General features: G+C 38.0%; 1 protein-coding gene across 6 annotated transcripts in view; it reads right to left on the reverse strand.

The window, feature by feature from the left end:
* The window catches only part of mef2cb (myocyte enhancer factor 2cb), a 99,715-nt gene that overhangs the window by 71,677 nt on the left and 12,753 nt on the right, over positions 1-15,285 (reverse strand). Inside the window, exon 2 of one of the 6 annotated variants that reach the window (XM_049470648.1) lies at positions 11,390-11,513. The exons of 1 other annotated variant lie outside the window; for it this stretch is intronic. The gene's annotated coding sequence lies outside the window, so the exon portion shown is untranslated. Of the gene's footprint in view, positions 1-8,315; positions 8,918-11,377; positions 11,514-15,285 lie in introns of those variants that run through there. 4 more of the 6 variants (XM_049470647.1, XM_049470650.1, XM_022667573.2 and 1 more) reach the window with 4 other exon arrangements.

Consider the following 15,285-nt stretch of genomic DNA (forward strand, 5'->3'; position numbering starts at 1 on the left):
AGAAGTTACGTGAACTCCAGCGGATGATGCAGTTGTCCTGAAGGAAAGCTGTCCAGCACTTTCTGTACCTTCGCTTCTCAAAAAACACCTGATTTAAACTTTGTTTCATAAAAAATATTAGGAATGTTTCAGCCTGCATAATGAGGTACAACACAAGAATGGAAGTAAATTGTAAAACAACATTTGAGTCCAAGTCATGTTGGAGCACTTATATTAGCCAATTCACCATTAAATTTTACATTTTACAAGTTCCAGATTTGTGTCACAATAGGAATGGTTAAACTTCCAAAAATAAATTAATAAATTCATGTAACATGCTCTTAAATAAACTTTAGTGAATTTAATATTTAGATATATTGACTGATATTGGATTATTGCTTAGCTCTATGTTTAACAGTGAAAAACATCAAAGATAGATCTGCAAGATTTTTATACGACAGGGATGATATATCAGTATATCTGAAATGTGTTTGGCAGTCATATTACTAAAACATTTTCTGTCAAGGTATATTCATTTAATAATATTATGTCAGAAAGTGAAAAACATTTTCTTTTTTGACAGTGCCAATATATAACAAAATATCAGAAAGGTGTTTATGAATTATATAACCATTACTGATACAAAACAAAAGCTTATTGCTATTGCCAAGGATATACATTTTTTTTGTTTGATAGTGGTGATGGATCAGTTTTAAAAGCACAACATAACATAAGCAAGAACTATGTAAAAATGACATATCCCACAAATGATAAACAAAATATGATAAAATAAAAATAGAATGTACACCTTGGCCCCAACAATTGCCAGCCTTATTATCTACAACTACTACAATACAATAGCTTATTAGTTTTAAAAATGACAAATTAAAGTATGCACCCGCTGACGGGCCCTTAGAGTTTAAGGGGTTTTACCAAGCTCCTACTGGACCTGGACCTGCTGTGTGGATGTGCTAGAGAAGTCGGGAAACTAAATGTGCACATATGCAGGGCAGGAGTACTCTAGGAATTACTGCACTAATGGAGTGAACTTCAGCATTCTATTCTTTAGTTTGTATACAGAAAGCGGCCCAGATCAGATTTAGGCTTGTCATTTTTTAAATGTATTAATTTTTTTCTTTTTGTCCCAGTGGAGCTACTGTAGTGTTTACAGCGCAGGCAAACGAGTAGGCATACGGTACGTGATAAAAACACTACGTCACAACCCCTTTTCTGCGAGGAAGAAAAAAAGCAAAGCAAGGACCTCCACCACCTCTGAGCCTATTGTGGAGACAGGATCTACTAAAAATATACCCCTCTACTAAAAACACTGCACGAGTCTAACAGAACAGCAGCTCTGACTTTTCAGATGGATGCTGCTCCAGGCCGGGACACAGAGGGCCTTCTGTCCCACCCAGCCGCCACCAAACCCACCCAACCCCCACCCTTACCCCTTCAGAGGATGTTACAGAATGACAGGGCTATGCTGCCCCCACTGACAAAGATAAATTACATTTGCTGGAAAATATTTCAGCATCCCCCCCTTCTTTCCCTTTTCCCTTTGCGCCTTATTTTTTTTAGACTTTTTTTATTCTTTTTTTTTTGTACATTTTTTGGGCAGCAGCCAGTGCCGTGCTATGGTGCATGTCATGCTCAGGAAGGCCACTGCGCTGTCATGAGACGTGGCCACTGGTATCCCCCATTCAGGCGCGTAAACGCAGCCTGTAACAGAGAAGTCAGTAAGTAGAAGTCAGTAAGTGGTGAAGTCTGTGCTGGGTGGATTCTGCTAAGCGGTGGGAATCGCCTTGTTGAAATAGCAGCGTGTAGAAAAAAAAAATCAGGCCACTATTTAAGAGCTATATTTGGTGCACGGACAGTACTTGAAAGTCTCTGGACTTTATCTGCTTTTAAGTGAGCGGCCGTGTTTTTTCCTTAGCAGCGGCCTCTTGCAGGGGCGGCTACTGAAAATAAAACAAACAAACATGTACGGCCTCGAATTGCAGCCTGGCACGGTTAATTACTAAATGCTGACACTGATACTAAACACATATACTCTTAAAAATGAAAAAAGATTGCTTAATGGCTCTTGGCTTAGATGTACCAAGAGAAAACCTAGGAAAAAACCCTGTATGTAAAGCTTTTTACATATTATGGAGTCACAGCTCAAGTGAAAAAGATATCCTTAAGAGATTAAAAATTACAACATTTTATATTTGTAACATATTCCTCCCAATATCCTACGTATCTGGCACCTTAGTTTTTAGTTTTTCATTACATGCCTTAAGGACAGCCTTCTTCTGAAGAAAATGTAGAAGAAGAAAAATCAGTCATACTTCCCGTGGGCTTTCCATGTAGGGACGAGTGATCCTGTTCTTAAACAAATGAATGTTTCTCATTCTTCACTCAAAAAGAGTGTTTCTTTCTATCTTATCTCTTCTTTCTAGCTTCTGTGCTTGTCCCCCCTCCCTTCCTACCGCAGGCCTGCTATTTCATTTCTATGTGAATCTAAATGGGACGTGCTTAAACATGGTTTTGGTTCTAGTGGATGTGATAGCAGGTTGTGGGGAAGAAGTCCAAGAGGGTGTCTGTGCCAGACCACCCAGAACAGTAGGCATGAGTTTATAGTATATGCATGACTGAGAAAAGGTCTAATGGGGAAACAGGGGGGTCAGTCTATCGTCATGTAATTCATGTTAGATTGAAACATCTCACAGTAAAATGATTTATTTAAGTTTGTTGTGGGTTGTAGAGACAAGCACATTGGATTTGCGATGTCTTCACTCATACAAAATTGGAAGACAACAATTTAGGAAAATCGAACACGAAATTGGTCATTTTCAGGAACAACTGACAGAACATTGATTCTGAACCTGTGTTGCTTCTGGGTGAGTTTTATTGCCACTCCAGAAGTGTTAAATTAGGAGTTGATTAATTTTGCCTTTTTTACTTTTTGACACAGTGTAAATCTGGCAGTTCTTCTTTACATTGTGTGTAAATTATGTTCAATGGGCCAGTAGATATGCTTTAAAATAAGAAAAGCAAAAATGTTTTTACATTGACTCCCAACATAAGTTTAAAAGATTTTCCCTTCTCCTGTAAAGTTGTAGTTTTGGAGTTTACAATTTTTTGCTAATAACAGGGACAATAAATTATAATTATAATTTGATCAAGAATAAGGGTACACCTTGCAACCCAACTGAACATTTCTAATAGCAACCCAATTGAAAATTATCTCAAATGGATTGACTTGTAAAATCTCTAAATCTTCATACATCGTTGCTTGCTTCCATGTTTCTGGTCTGCCGTGTACACACATATATTTATATACACAACAAACACACCTCTTGTATCAAACATCCTCTTTCAAGTCGACTTGAGTTGCCTTCACGGCTCTTTGACGCTCACGCATACACAAACACATACGAAAATGCAACAAACTCCCCCACAAACCCTCACACATATATTTTCATGCACACATACACATACACAGACACCTCGAAGGATCCCACCCAAGTGCGTGCCCATAGATCTCGCAGCAGACGCGCTGGTACCACTCGAGCCCTCAGCGCAGCACAGCAGGCCTCCTCTTAGCCCCACCAGCTTCACGTTATGCAGAAATATTCTAAAATGTGCTTTACAATACAATTAAACATCAAAGGAGGATCTATTCCTCTGTGATCTCACAAAAACACTCCAGCAAAAGCAAAAAAAGGAAAAAAAGAAAAAAAAAAAGAATACAAACCCCACATCTCCTCCCAAAGAACCCTTTCCACTTAGCGCAGAAGGAAAAGTTGCCAGGCGTCACTCTAATTACTAGATAGAGACAGAGAGATGCAGAGGCGGCGAAAGTTGTTGCTCAAAACCAGGACACCAGATACGTTCCCCTAACGCAGATCCCTCACAGCCACCATTCAAGGGCACAAATTTGCTAATTTCTTTGTGTGGGTGTGTTTTAAACTGATTTAAAACCAGTTTCTTTGCTTTATTAAACAGTACTTTTAAGGGCCTAATAAATGAAGCAAGGGAGTGAGCAATGAGACTAAAGGGAGAAACAAATTCAAATGTTGAAGACGACTTTATTGTCAGACCTTCAGCTTGTGAAAGCAATGAAACTGTTAAGCTCAGTGTCTCTGAAGAACACTGTAAGAGCTTTAATAAAAAATACAATTCATTCATTTTAAAAATTTAGCATCTTCTTAACATGCCTCTCAACTCCAAACACCTGCTTGCACTTAAAAACTTACTGAGACTTCTCCAGACTGAGGAGTCAGCCTCAAAGTTTGAACATTTAAAAATAAACACTCGCCATCCTCGAAGGCAGAGATCATACAGCAGAGGCGAGTCAAGACGACGCGAGGCACGACAGTTCCACTAAAGTGACGGAGAAAGATGCTTTTTCTGTTTTTGCGCTTTAACAGATGCATTTACACATTTATTCACACATACATTTACCACAAAATATTCAATATGAGGGGCCTCTGCCTTTGTGTGAAAAATAAATAAGCAGTTGTGAAACTGCAAAACACACTGTTTTCCTTACCTGCAGGCAAGAAAAGTGCAATTTACTTTAGTAAGCTATCTACTGACAGATCTAGCCAGTCTGCAATTTGCAAATGAAAACATTTAAATTACGTTTAACTGTGTAAACCCTGCAAAAAGAAGTACAAATATTTAGTACTCGGTTTTTTAAGCTGTAAATAACACTCCAAAGCAGAGTAATGCAGGCAATTAAACTGCTTAGCTGTGAAGTTTACTTCATAGAAATGTACTTATCGTAAAGTTGCTTATCATTCTTTATCATGCACAATTGCAATTTTTTTTCTTCAACATTTTAAAGGCATTGCCTTTGTGTACAATTACAGGATTTTGTTCACTTGTTGAAGCGCTTTCATGTGGGCTGGAAAGTCTTAGTTTTGTCTAAATGAAGCGTGTAATATTGCACTCACACCTTTTTCCTTTTCTTCACCTTAAAATACTATAATTTGACAACAGCATTTATTGCAGAATTGATCTAGAGAATAAGTCCTAACTATGGGATTTTTTTTTTACGGTAACAGTACTGTTATCAGCCCTTGTTATATGAGGGTTCGGCAGCTGTCTTTAGGGATGGGAAAACACACACTAAGTGTGCCACTACATGCCCCTGACAATCGGTTTAGCTTCTCTAGCCAATCAGAGTGACACGTGTGGAGCTAATCCCGCTCTTTGGGGGAAGCGTAGGAACGTGTTGTCACTGTTGGTTTTGTGAATCGGCAGAGGCCAAATCCCCAGTGATTTCCCAGAGACGACAGGACTGAGGAGGACTGGTGTGTGTGTGTGTATGCACACACGCGTGTATGTGTACATGTGTCTGTGTGTGTGTGCGTGTGTGCATGCACGGTTGGGCCCCTTCAGTGTACCTTACTTAGTCCTCACATGTGAGTGTTCACCTTCCTCTTAGGCAGATTAGCCAAACACTAAATCCCAAGAGAGCAACAGGTGAGACACACACACACATGCACAAAGAGACACAGTGTGAGAGAGCAAGAGAGAGAGAGAGAGAGGACAGCTTCATTGATTGCATTTAGATGGGACAGAACAGTTAAACAGAGTGCGTGTCCGAGGTCACTTTTCTCTTGTAGACAGACAGAAATACAATACCTGCCGGACCCCGTGCTCTAAAAGGATTACAGCCCCCCACCCACCGTTTAACAGGCCTATTAAAAACCGTAAAAACAAATAAAATAATCAAACACAGCTCTACACAGTTACACAGTCTATTACACACTGTACTCCAACTGGAGAAGGACAATAAAGAGCGTCTCCTATGAGTGTTCCCAAAATATCCCACTTTGGATCATTACTTAGTTAGTCATTATTTCCAAAAAATCTCTCTTTATAAACACACTTTATGGCAACTATTACCAAATTAATTGGCTGATATTGCAGTTTACTGATTAATAAGGTACATAAAAAGCAATGCGTTTTACTGCTGGCCTTACTAAAACGAACAAAGCAAAAAAATAAATAAAACTGACACAGAATTCCATATATCCATACAGTAATATTGCCTGCATCAACCCCTAATCCCTCACAGCAATACTATATTTTGTTTATATTATATTTAGCATTTGCTGATATTAATTTTATTAAGTAAAACCTTTAACTTTTGACACACTCTAAATTTCTTAGGCACTTTTTAAATGACTACAAATCTGCTTCCTCTGTCTTGTGAGTGAAAAGGCACAAGAATATGAAAGTAATAATTAGCCATAAAATTAGCAAATAATTAGCAATTAAAAATATAAGATTTTTTTTTACCTGTATAAACACTAGATTTACTTGTAAATGTTGTTGTTAAAGGTGGACATTAAATATACTATTTTATATAAGTTAAAATGTGTTCAAACTAAGTAGTAATTAGCAGTTGAACACTATTTACATTACATGATAGAATTTACAGAACAATAAATATATACATTTAATTTTATTTTATTTAATTCAGAAAACCAGTAGCCCCTTTTTATTTATTAGGTGTAGTTGATTCCCCTGGAAGCTGCTGTGTGTGAGACTCCACGCCTAAAGACCTATAAAGTGGTGTATAGCTGTTTGTTTTTTTCATGATTAACGTGAAATGCCAATATGAACGGTGATATCAGTCAGCTATTGTAGAAATATGTAAAAGATAAATGTAGATAAAAAAAATTAAGAACGTTTGCCTGAGCTGAAAATACTGAGTCTGTGAAGTTCTCTGTTAGAACTGGTGAGCTGCAGTAACACCGGAATATTAATACTGGTTAACAGTTTGAGGCGTTTTGAGGCGAGAGCTGAAGAGATTAGGGCGCTTAGATACTTTTACTTCTGTTTTTGGGGTGAAGCAGATATACAGTCCTTAACAGCTGATAAACATATAAAAAAACATAGTGTAACTGAGAAGTAAAGCCTCTGGGTGAAAACATCAACAAGACCATGAAGTTAGCAAGAAAAAACGTGTGTCTGATAAACTGACGGCAGTTAAATTGGAAAGCGTTAACTGTTAACTAGCTAGCGCTAACTAGTTACTAACTAACGTTAATGATGGCGATGGTTATGGCTAATTAAATTACTTTAAATAAATAGGGTGGGCACAACAAGCGTTAATTGTCACACTGAGGACAGCCGTGTCAACGGTGCTGGGACAGAACACACGAGCCTAGCAAGTTTTTGTACTGTGTTGAAAAAAAATATTTTTTTCAGAATAAACCTGATAAAAGTCCTGACTGTATTAAATGTAACTACCTGGATTAACTAATTTACTATCTTGCTTTAAATACAGATAGTACTCAAGACACTCAGGAGTCTGGTAACTTCTTATTAGTGTTCTGAAAACATTTTACCACAGTTTTCCTCAAATAAAGCGAAACTTCTGTATTTTATTAATTATAGCTAGTTCGTTTAGCTAAGTAGCGTTAACTATCTGTGTTCACTTAATTTGTAGTTAACGTTAGTTAACGTTAGTTAGATACGACCTGGAGCTTGAGACAAGAGCCTGGCAACTTTTTTTTACTGTTTTAAAAACAATTTACCTCAGTTTTGCTTAAATAAAGCGATAAATGTCTGGATTTTATTCATTTTATTCATTATAGTTAACTTAGCTAAGTTAGCTAGTTAAGTAACGTTAGCGTTTACTAGCTGGGTTCACTCAATTTATAGTTCAGGTTAGTTAGATACGACCTAGTGCTTAAGACAAGAGCCTGGCAACTTTTTTGTACTGTAACGTCACTGAAATTATTTTACCTCAGTTTGTCTCAAAATAAACCGTTTAAGGTGCTTATTTTATTAAACGTGTACGTAGCTAGGTAGCTAATCTAGCGTTAACTAGCTAACTAGTTAGCGTAACTAAGTTAGCTAACGTAACTAACAACGCGCTTGAGACATGAGCCTAACAACTTTTAACTACTTTTTTGTAGTGTGTTGATTTTTTAAAAACTTTTTTCTTTAGTTTTGTTCAAAATAAATCGTTAAAAGTGCGGAATATATTAAATATACGTAGATATTAGTAAGATACACGAACTGACAGAGAGAAATTAGCGTCCAGAAAGTCTGTTAGGTTACGTTTAAGCCGTTTTTACTGAAGAAAACCAGCGAAAACGCTGTCTTCATTAGAGATGATATTAGCTGGCGTTAACACGATAAAAATCGGTTTAAAAGTGGTTTATAAAACGGGTTGAACAGTGGTTTAAACTCCATATCTTCGGGAGTGACTGAATGACTGGAAACGATGTCAGAATGTTTCTCCTCACCTGACAGACACACACACACACACAGCTAAACAGAAAAAGAAAGCACAGCACCGGTTTGTGTCAGTGCTCGCCACTTACTTCATTCTGCGCGGAAAAAGCGTGCGTCCAGCGGGGTGACCTGCGTCCTGCCGAGTGACAGGAGTGACAGCGCGGGCGGGCGGGCACACCGGAGCCGTCAGAGGGTCAGAGAGAGAGCCGCGGGGTGGTGGACTGACTTCACAGCAGCCTGGGACTTTAGCTACAATCCACCACGGCGAGGAACGGAGAGACAAACAGCGAGATGAGAAGGAGGAGGAGGAGCAGGAGGAGAAGCACACCAGAGGACAGAAAAAAAGAGTTCGTTCTCTGTGTTCTTCTTCTTCTAGTTCTTGTTCTTCTAGTTCTTGTTGTTGTTCTTCAGGAGGCGTGCAGGCTGAGAGCTTCGTGCTCCGCGGACTCGCGAGCTGGCTCTGCGCGTGCTTGAGTGAGCGAGAGAGCGGGCGAGCGAGCCAGCGAGTGAGTGAGGGAGTGAGTGAGTGAGAGAGTGAGAGAGAGAGAGAGAGAGAGAGAGAGAGAGACGGTGAGAGCGTGGCGCGAGGCTGCCGTTAAAGCTCGTGAGCTCTGCTCCACTTCTCTCCTCTCTCACAATCCGCGCGCGCGTGTATGTGCGTGTGCGTGCGCTTGTGTGTGTGTGCGTGTGTTTGTGTATGTGTATCTCTCTCTTTTTTCTCCTTCTCTCTGTATCTCTGAGGGGACAAATAGTGGAGGGTTTAGTGGAGAAGTGAAAAGGGGAAAAAGGGGCAGTGCTAAAATCTCCTTATCAGGCCCATATCAGAGATAAAGGGAGGTACTGAGACCTGGAATCCCTCAAAAACCAAGAAAATAACATTTTAGTTTGCATATAAAAAAGTTTCAGTTCAGTTGCAGAACAGTGTTATTAATTAAAGAGCTATTTTACTAATAAATTGCAATTAAACAGCTCCACCACTATATCGACAGGACTTCTTACTGTATGTACCCTCATATACAGTATCACTTATAATACTACTCGAAACAGCACTTTATATGGTACAGTGTATACCCTTATATACATTATCAGTCATTTTAGTATCAATAATGATTCAAACCCTACAGTAAATATCCTTATATACAGTCTCACTCTTAACACTCTCACTCACAGCACTTTATACTGTATGTACCCTCAAACAGTATCATTAATCGCGCTATCAGCAATCCTTAATACTGTAGAGTATATACCCTCGTGTCATTCATAACATAAACATCAGCTACAGTATATACAGTATATACCCTCATATATATATATATATATATATATATATATATATATATATATATATTATATATATTATATAACTCATCACACAATAGACAGCCCTTCACACAGTACAATAAATTCCTTCATATACAGAACTCATAACTCATAAAACTAGCAACAGCACTTCAGATGTACCCTTTCACACAGTATACGTGTGTACTCTGTACATATAATTAAAATAAAGATTTAAAGTTAAAAGTATAATTTGCTTTGAGACGACAAATACAGGAAGGTTTAGTGGAGAAGCTGAAGAGCAAGGGGAGAAAGGGGGCAGTGCTAAAAGCATCTTATCAGGTCCAAATCAGAGCTAAAGGGGGTGGGAAGACCTGGGACCCCTCAAAAATCGAGGGGACTTAAATCCTTGTTTGTTTGTTGGTTTTGTTCATCTCAAATGTAATTCTGTGTATGCTTTAGTTGAGAACAGTTTCAGATTAGTTCTGAGACAGTTTAATACATTCTAATAAATATAATAAATTATTGTAATAATAAATTGCAATACATTAGAATTTCAATTTAACTACCAAACAATAAACAATTATAGTGCATCCAAAAGCTCACTACCAACAGTTCACTCAGCTCATGCCACTATACAAACAGCACTTCATACTGTATGTACAGTATCATGGTAATATACAGTACTCTATGGTCCCTCATACACACTATTACGCATGATACTACTTAAAACAACAGTTCATACAGTACAGTGTATACCCTTATATACATTAGCAGTGAGGATGTTATTAATAATGTTTCAAAGTATATATCCTTATATACAGTCTCACTCATAAAACAGCACTTCTTACAGTACATACATACAGTATCGCTTATAACACTATCAGCAACCCTTCATACTGTACATTATATACCCTCATATACAGCACTGTATCACTCATAACACTACCATCAGCATTTTCTGCTTTCTTTTTTTTTTGTATGTGTGTATGTCATTTAAACTGGTATAGTGTCTGTATCTGTTCCTTGTTTACAACATACATGCGAGCGTGTCTGGTGTTTGTTCGAGCCGCCCGCCCCCTTGTCTGTCTCTCAACAGGTTCTCTTGTTTCTTTTGACTACACACTACATGTCAGTGAATGTCACCCTGCGATTGCAGACATCCATTCAGATGAGCATGTACACCACGAGTCATGCTGACTTTAATTAAGAGCCTGTACAACTGCATATGGGCCCACTCCGAGAAGGTTTAGCAACACCAATTCAACGAATCTTCATTTGAAAGATGTTGGGGGAACAGAAACTATCATTATAGTAGTTCTTTCAGTTCCCTCTTGCATCCCACCACCGTGCTGACGTCTGTTTCTATATTTCTTCATAGAAATATTGCATTACTACACGCAGCTTCTTCTCCATGCTTTTCACGCTTTTACTTTGGAGCAGTGACAGACACGCCAGGGTCAGAGGGAAAAGCATCAAATCAATTAATGAATTAATCAAACCTGCTAATCTGCCTGGCAGACTGCAACCGGACCTGCGGGTGTCACTTTACACGGGATACCACCTCAGGGTCATGAGGCATGGCAATATAGAATAGCATTTCCTCCCGTTCCGCTGGCATTCACAGCGGCAGGCCTCGGATCCAGCAGCCACAGCATGGCTCCAGGCCTTACAGTCCTGACATCAGTCCTGACATCATCCTTGCTGAACCAGTGCATGCTCAGAGAGATTTCAGTGCAAATTTGAGACTGACCCACTCACTGTAGACGGGCCTAATGAAATTGCTTTCAGCGCCATGCCTCATAAAGCCAAGCTGGTGATTTAAAGCAGTTGTTAGTTGACTTCCAAATTCCAAGACAAAATGACTTTATACCTCCTCACCCACCACGTTCACAACTTCTTTCACTAACTCAAAAAATCCAGATCCGCCCTCATCCAGATCCACACACTTTGGTGTAGTGTAGTCACATTAGGTTTTGCCAGGAAAACCCACTTGAGTTGCTTGGCACCTGGTAGGAGAGGACAGAGAAAAACAGAGAGGAGTAAGTCTGGAGAAAAGATAGAAAGAGAATCGAGAACCTGGTTTACACCTGAACAAGTAATGTGTTTTAAGTATCCAGATTATATCAGGTCACAAGCCAGGTCACATTAGAATGCAAGTGTGATATAATTCTGTTTTTAATCACTCAAATTACTTCAGGAAGAGGTCTAACACACATTTTAGAGCAACACTCTTATTTGTTTCAGATAAAATAGAGTTGTGTGCAAAAGTTGGACAAATGTCATGAATTATTGCTTTTCTAAGTTATAATACGTCAACAAGATCTAAAACTAATTTAGACCTCTGCACATTTTAATATGTAATTTATTTATTTATTGATTTTTGCTGCATAACTTTTAACTACAGATTGTCTGGCAATTCAGATTTGTATACATTTGATTTTGCTTTAGATATAAAATGAATAGGGGGAGTCCCACAGAAACCACCTGTGACACCAACCACAGTAACAGTCTGGGATACAATAGCAATTGGATAGGGAGAACTAGGCAACTCAAAAAGCAACTACCTAGCAACACCATAGCAACTACTTAACACCATGGCAACCGCATAGGATATCATAGCAACAACCCAGCAACACCATTGCAACCACCTGAAATATCATAGCACTTAACGCATCATTATGTAGCATTTTACCATAAAATACTTCAAAATAAAAGTATTTCTATTGTTGCCTCTATGGGCTCGGATCGCTGCAAACTGTGCTATGTAACTCTGATGAAGCAAGAAAGAAAATGTTTGCGAAAATTACTCAAAAAATTACTGTACAATTACTGTAACATTTGTGTAATATTGCTCTAGCACATAAATACACACGCTTTTTAGTTCAGATGCCAAAATGCATGGGTGTCTCAAAGCACGAATTACACCTTCTGACTGTAGGGGGAGCACAGGAGCAAGAAATACCAATCCTCACATATTGCTACTTTAAGCTGCACACCCATTATTTTTTCATTTTTCTTAAGGAAATTAATTTTGTTTAGTTTATGTTTAGGGTTTTGTCTTCCCTATACATAAAATATCATCAAATAAATACAATTATGAATATAATTTGAATTTGAACTGAGCTAAAATTTTACACATTGTATGTGTATCAGGGATTTTGCCCAATTACTCCAGGTGCTTGTACATGCAAAAACATAAGTAACTTTTACAATTTTTACATCATTATTACGCAACAGATGTTAGATGTTTGCCTAAAACTATGCCACAGTGCAGTAAGATAACTATGATGCATTAAGGGTATTCCGGTAAAGTATCCAAATAACATCCCAGCACATGACTGTGTATTATCATATTGTATTATTATTACATTACTTTAGGTTAAAGCTCCAGCTTCAGCCAGTTCAACCAAAGAAATTCTAGTTCACAGATGTTCAGATTCATACTGGCTTAATATTGCTTAAATTAATTGCAACTAATTTATCTTCAAAGCTCTGTAATCCTAGCGAGGTATGATGTTCAGGACGCTCAGCGTGGAGGAGAGCTCTGCAAAAGGAATAATCAAATATGTAAACACGGATACAGAGCCGTCTCGTGCATATGTATGAGGTTAGCAGCATTCAGAAGGGAGTTATAGGAAACATACAATAAGAACAACTCATTGTGCATTGTTTCTTTTTTTTTTTTTTTGCAAAGCCCGGGACTACAGACCACGGTTTCACCCATGCTTGTAATAGACCTCCTCAGATCAAAGTTAACCATCAGCAAAGTCCTCTTCTTAGAGCGTTATTATCTGCGGACACAGCACTGTTCTTATGCAGCTTCAATTCTTTCCACTTGACATATAAATACACTCCTACCTTTCAGCCCAGATAGCACTTTGCCTGCTGCTTCTCTCTCTATACTCTAGACCTTTTGGCTTTTTTAAACCCTATAAATCCCTGGCTTGTGATTTAAGTATTAGAGCAACTTTGTGTAGCATCTGTACCATAACTTATTAAAGCTTCAAAGTCATCATGTTTATGTTCCACTGACTTTATGAAAGAGAGAATATCAGCAGTATCATTGCTTATTTGATGAGTATGAGGTGTGGTCGGATTAGATATTGGATCTTGCCACAAGAGGGCCTAAAACAATGTAAAATGTATTTCCTCCTTCTGCTCTAGAAAAAAAGGAACCTTTTAGATAGGTAGAGTACCTCTTGGTGAGAGATTGTTGACTGCTAGACAATGCATTCAAACACATTTTGCCTAGTTGACCTATACGTATAAGTCTGCAGGATCTACAGGCCCATCTGCAACATTTGTGGGCAAATGTTTTTTAAGAATATGCCATGTGTATTATCTATATACCACAATTCCCAAACATCTCATCTTGTATTTAGTTTAGAGATAGTAGAGCATCCTTTCAGTTGTAGGGTTTTCCTAAATATGTGTATCCTTTCTAATCATTTACATAGAGCATTGTTATATTCACACCTATAAAGTTTCACTTGATTCCAACAACTAATTCTTGATATGTTAATTTTGTCAATTTTTTAGAGCTAAATTATTAAAATTTTGCCTATTTTAAAGAAATCATGTTAATATAGGCTCAGATTTGCAATCAGTCATTTTACACAAAGGAAAGGGGCCTGATCTGTTCTGTTTACACATGTCCTGATGGTTCCTCTTCCCTTTCCTGGCCACATCTTGAGTCTGAAAAGATTATTGTGGTCAGGCCCACGGGCTTCTGTTTACACGGTGGTTTCCTGGGCACCCTGTTGACGTATTTAGTATGTGTGACTCACAGGCCAGCATGGCATGTTGCATTACCACCCTACGGAATGTAGGGTTCGGTAAACTAGTGTACTAACTGTATTAGGTCCCTGATCTAATTTGCAGCGTGGTACATCAGATGTCTTAATTCAGGAGGGGTCAAAGAATGTGGCAGACAATAGACGGCTGTGTTATTCCAGGCCTAAGAATACTCACTGTGTGCAGGGTTGCTGAGAATCAGCTGATTAGGTGTTGAGATGCAAGCTTGTCTAATGTGGAAAGACAAGTTTATGATTTGTGATTTGCATGGCGATATTTCATACGCAGAATTTTTTCAATGGATTTGTGTATATTATTACTGTCAGGGAAAAAATTTGAGTTTTTTTGACATAATGTAATACTGACAATTCTTCTGACATTGTGTCAGAATGGTATGATAAATGGGCCAATAGAAATGCCCAAAAAGGACTTTTAATAAAAGGTTTTTAGCTTTTTTTCCCCAATTTTTACGTTCTTAAGAGAGACACAATGCAATGTGATTTTTGGAATTGTTGCTGAATAAAATAAATTGTTTAAAAATCTTAGCTAAAAAGAGTGTTTTCATTGATTTTACATTATTGAAGGATACAAACCTCAGGAGTGCAATTTTAATCACAAATTTACTTCAGCAGGGCTTTTCCAGTCATGAATGTACCTCAGCAATGCTACTCAGGCTATATGTGTGTGGAATCTAAACAAAGAAATGCTGCCAGCCTTTTTGTAATCAAACAAAGTCTTATATCAAATGTGTTTAGTTTAGTATTATTATTTTATATCAGCAGAGTGTAAAATGAGCTTAAACCTGTCGTTTGCTGTTGTAAGCTGCTGCTTACAAATCCTTTATTAGAGGAAACATTGAATTAGATCTTCAAATGAATGATTCATTGTATGGTATAAACTATACAATTTTTCACTAATTTGGTTAAACATATAATTTTTTATTTGCATAAATTTTGCCATTTTTGTCAGAATAATGTTGATTGC

Source organism: Astyanax mexicanus, chromosome 22 (assembly GCF_023375975.1).
Source record: "Astyanax mexicanus isolate ESR-SI-001 chromosome 22, AstMex3_surface, whole genome shotgun sequence".
Taxonomy (NCBI): domain Eukaryota; kingdom Metazoa; phylum Chordata; class Actinopteri; order Characiformes; family Acestrorhamphidae; genus Astyanax; species Astyanax mexicanus.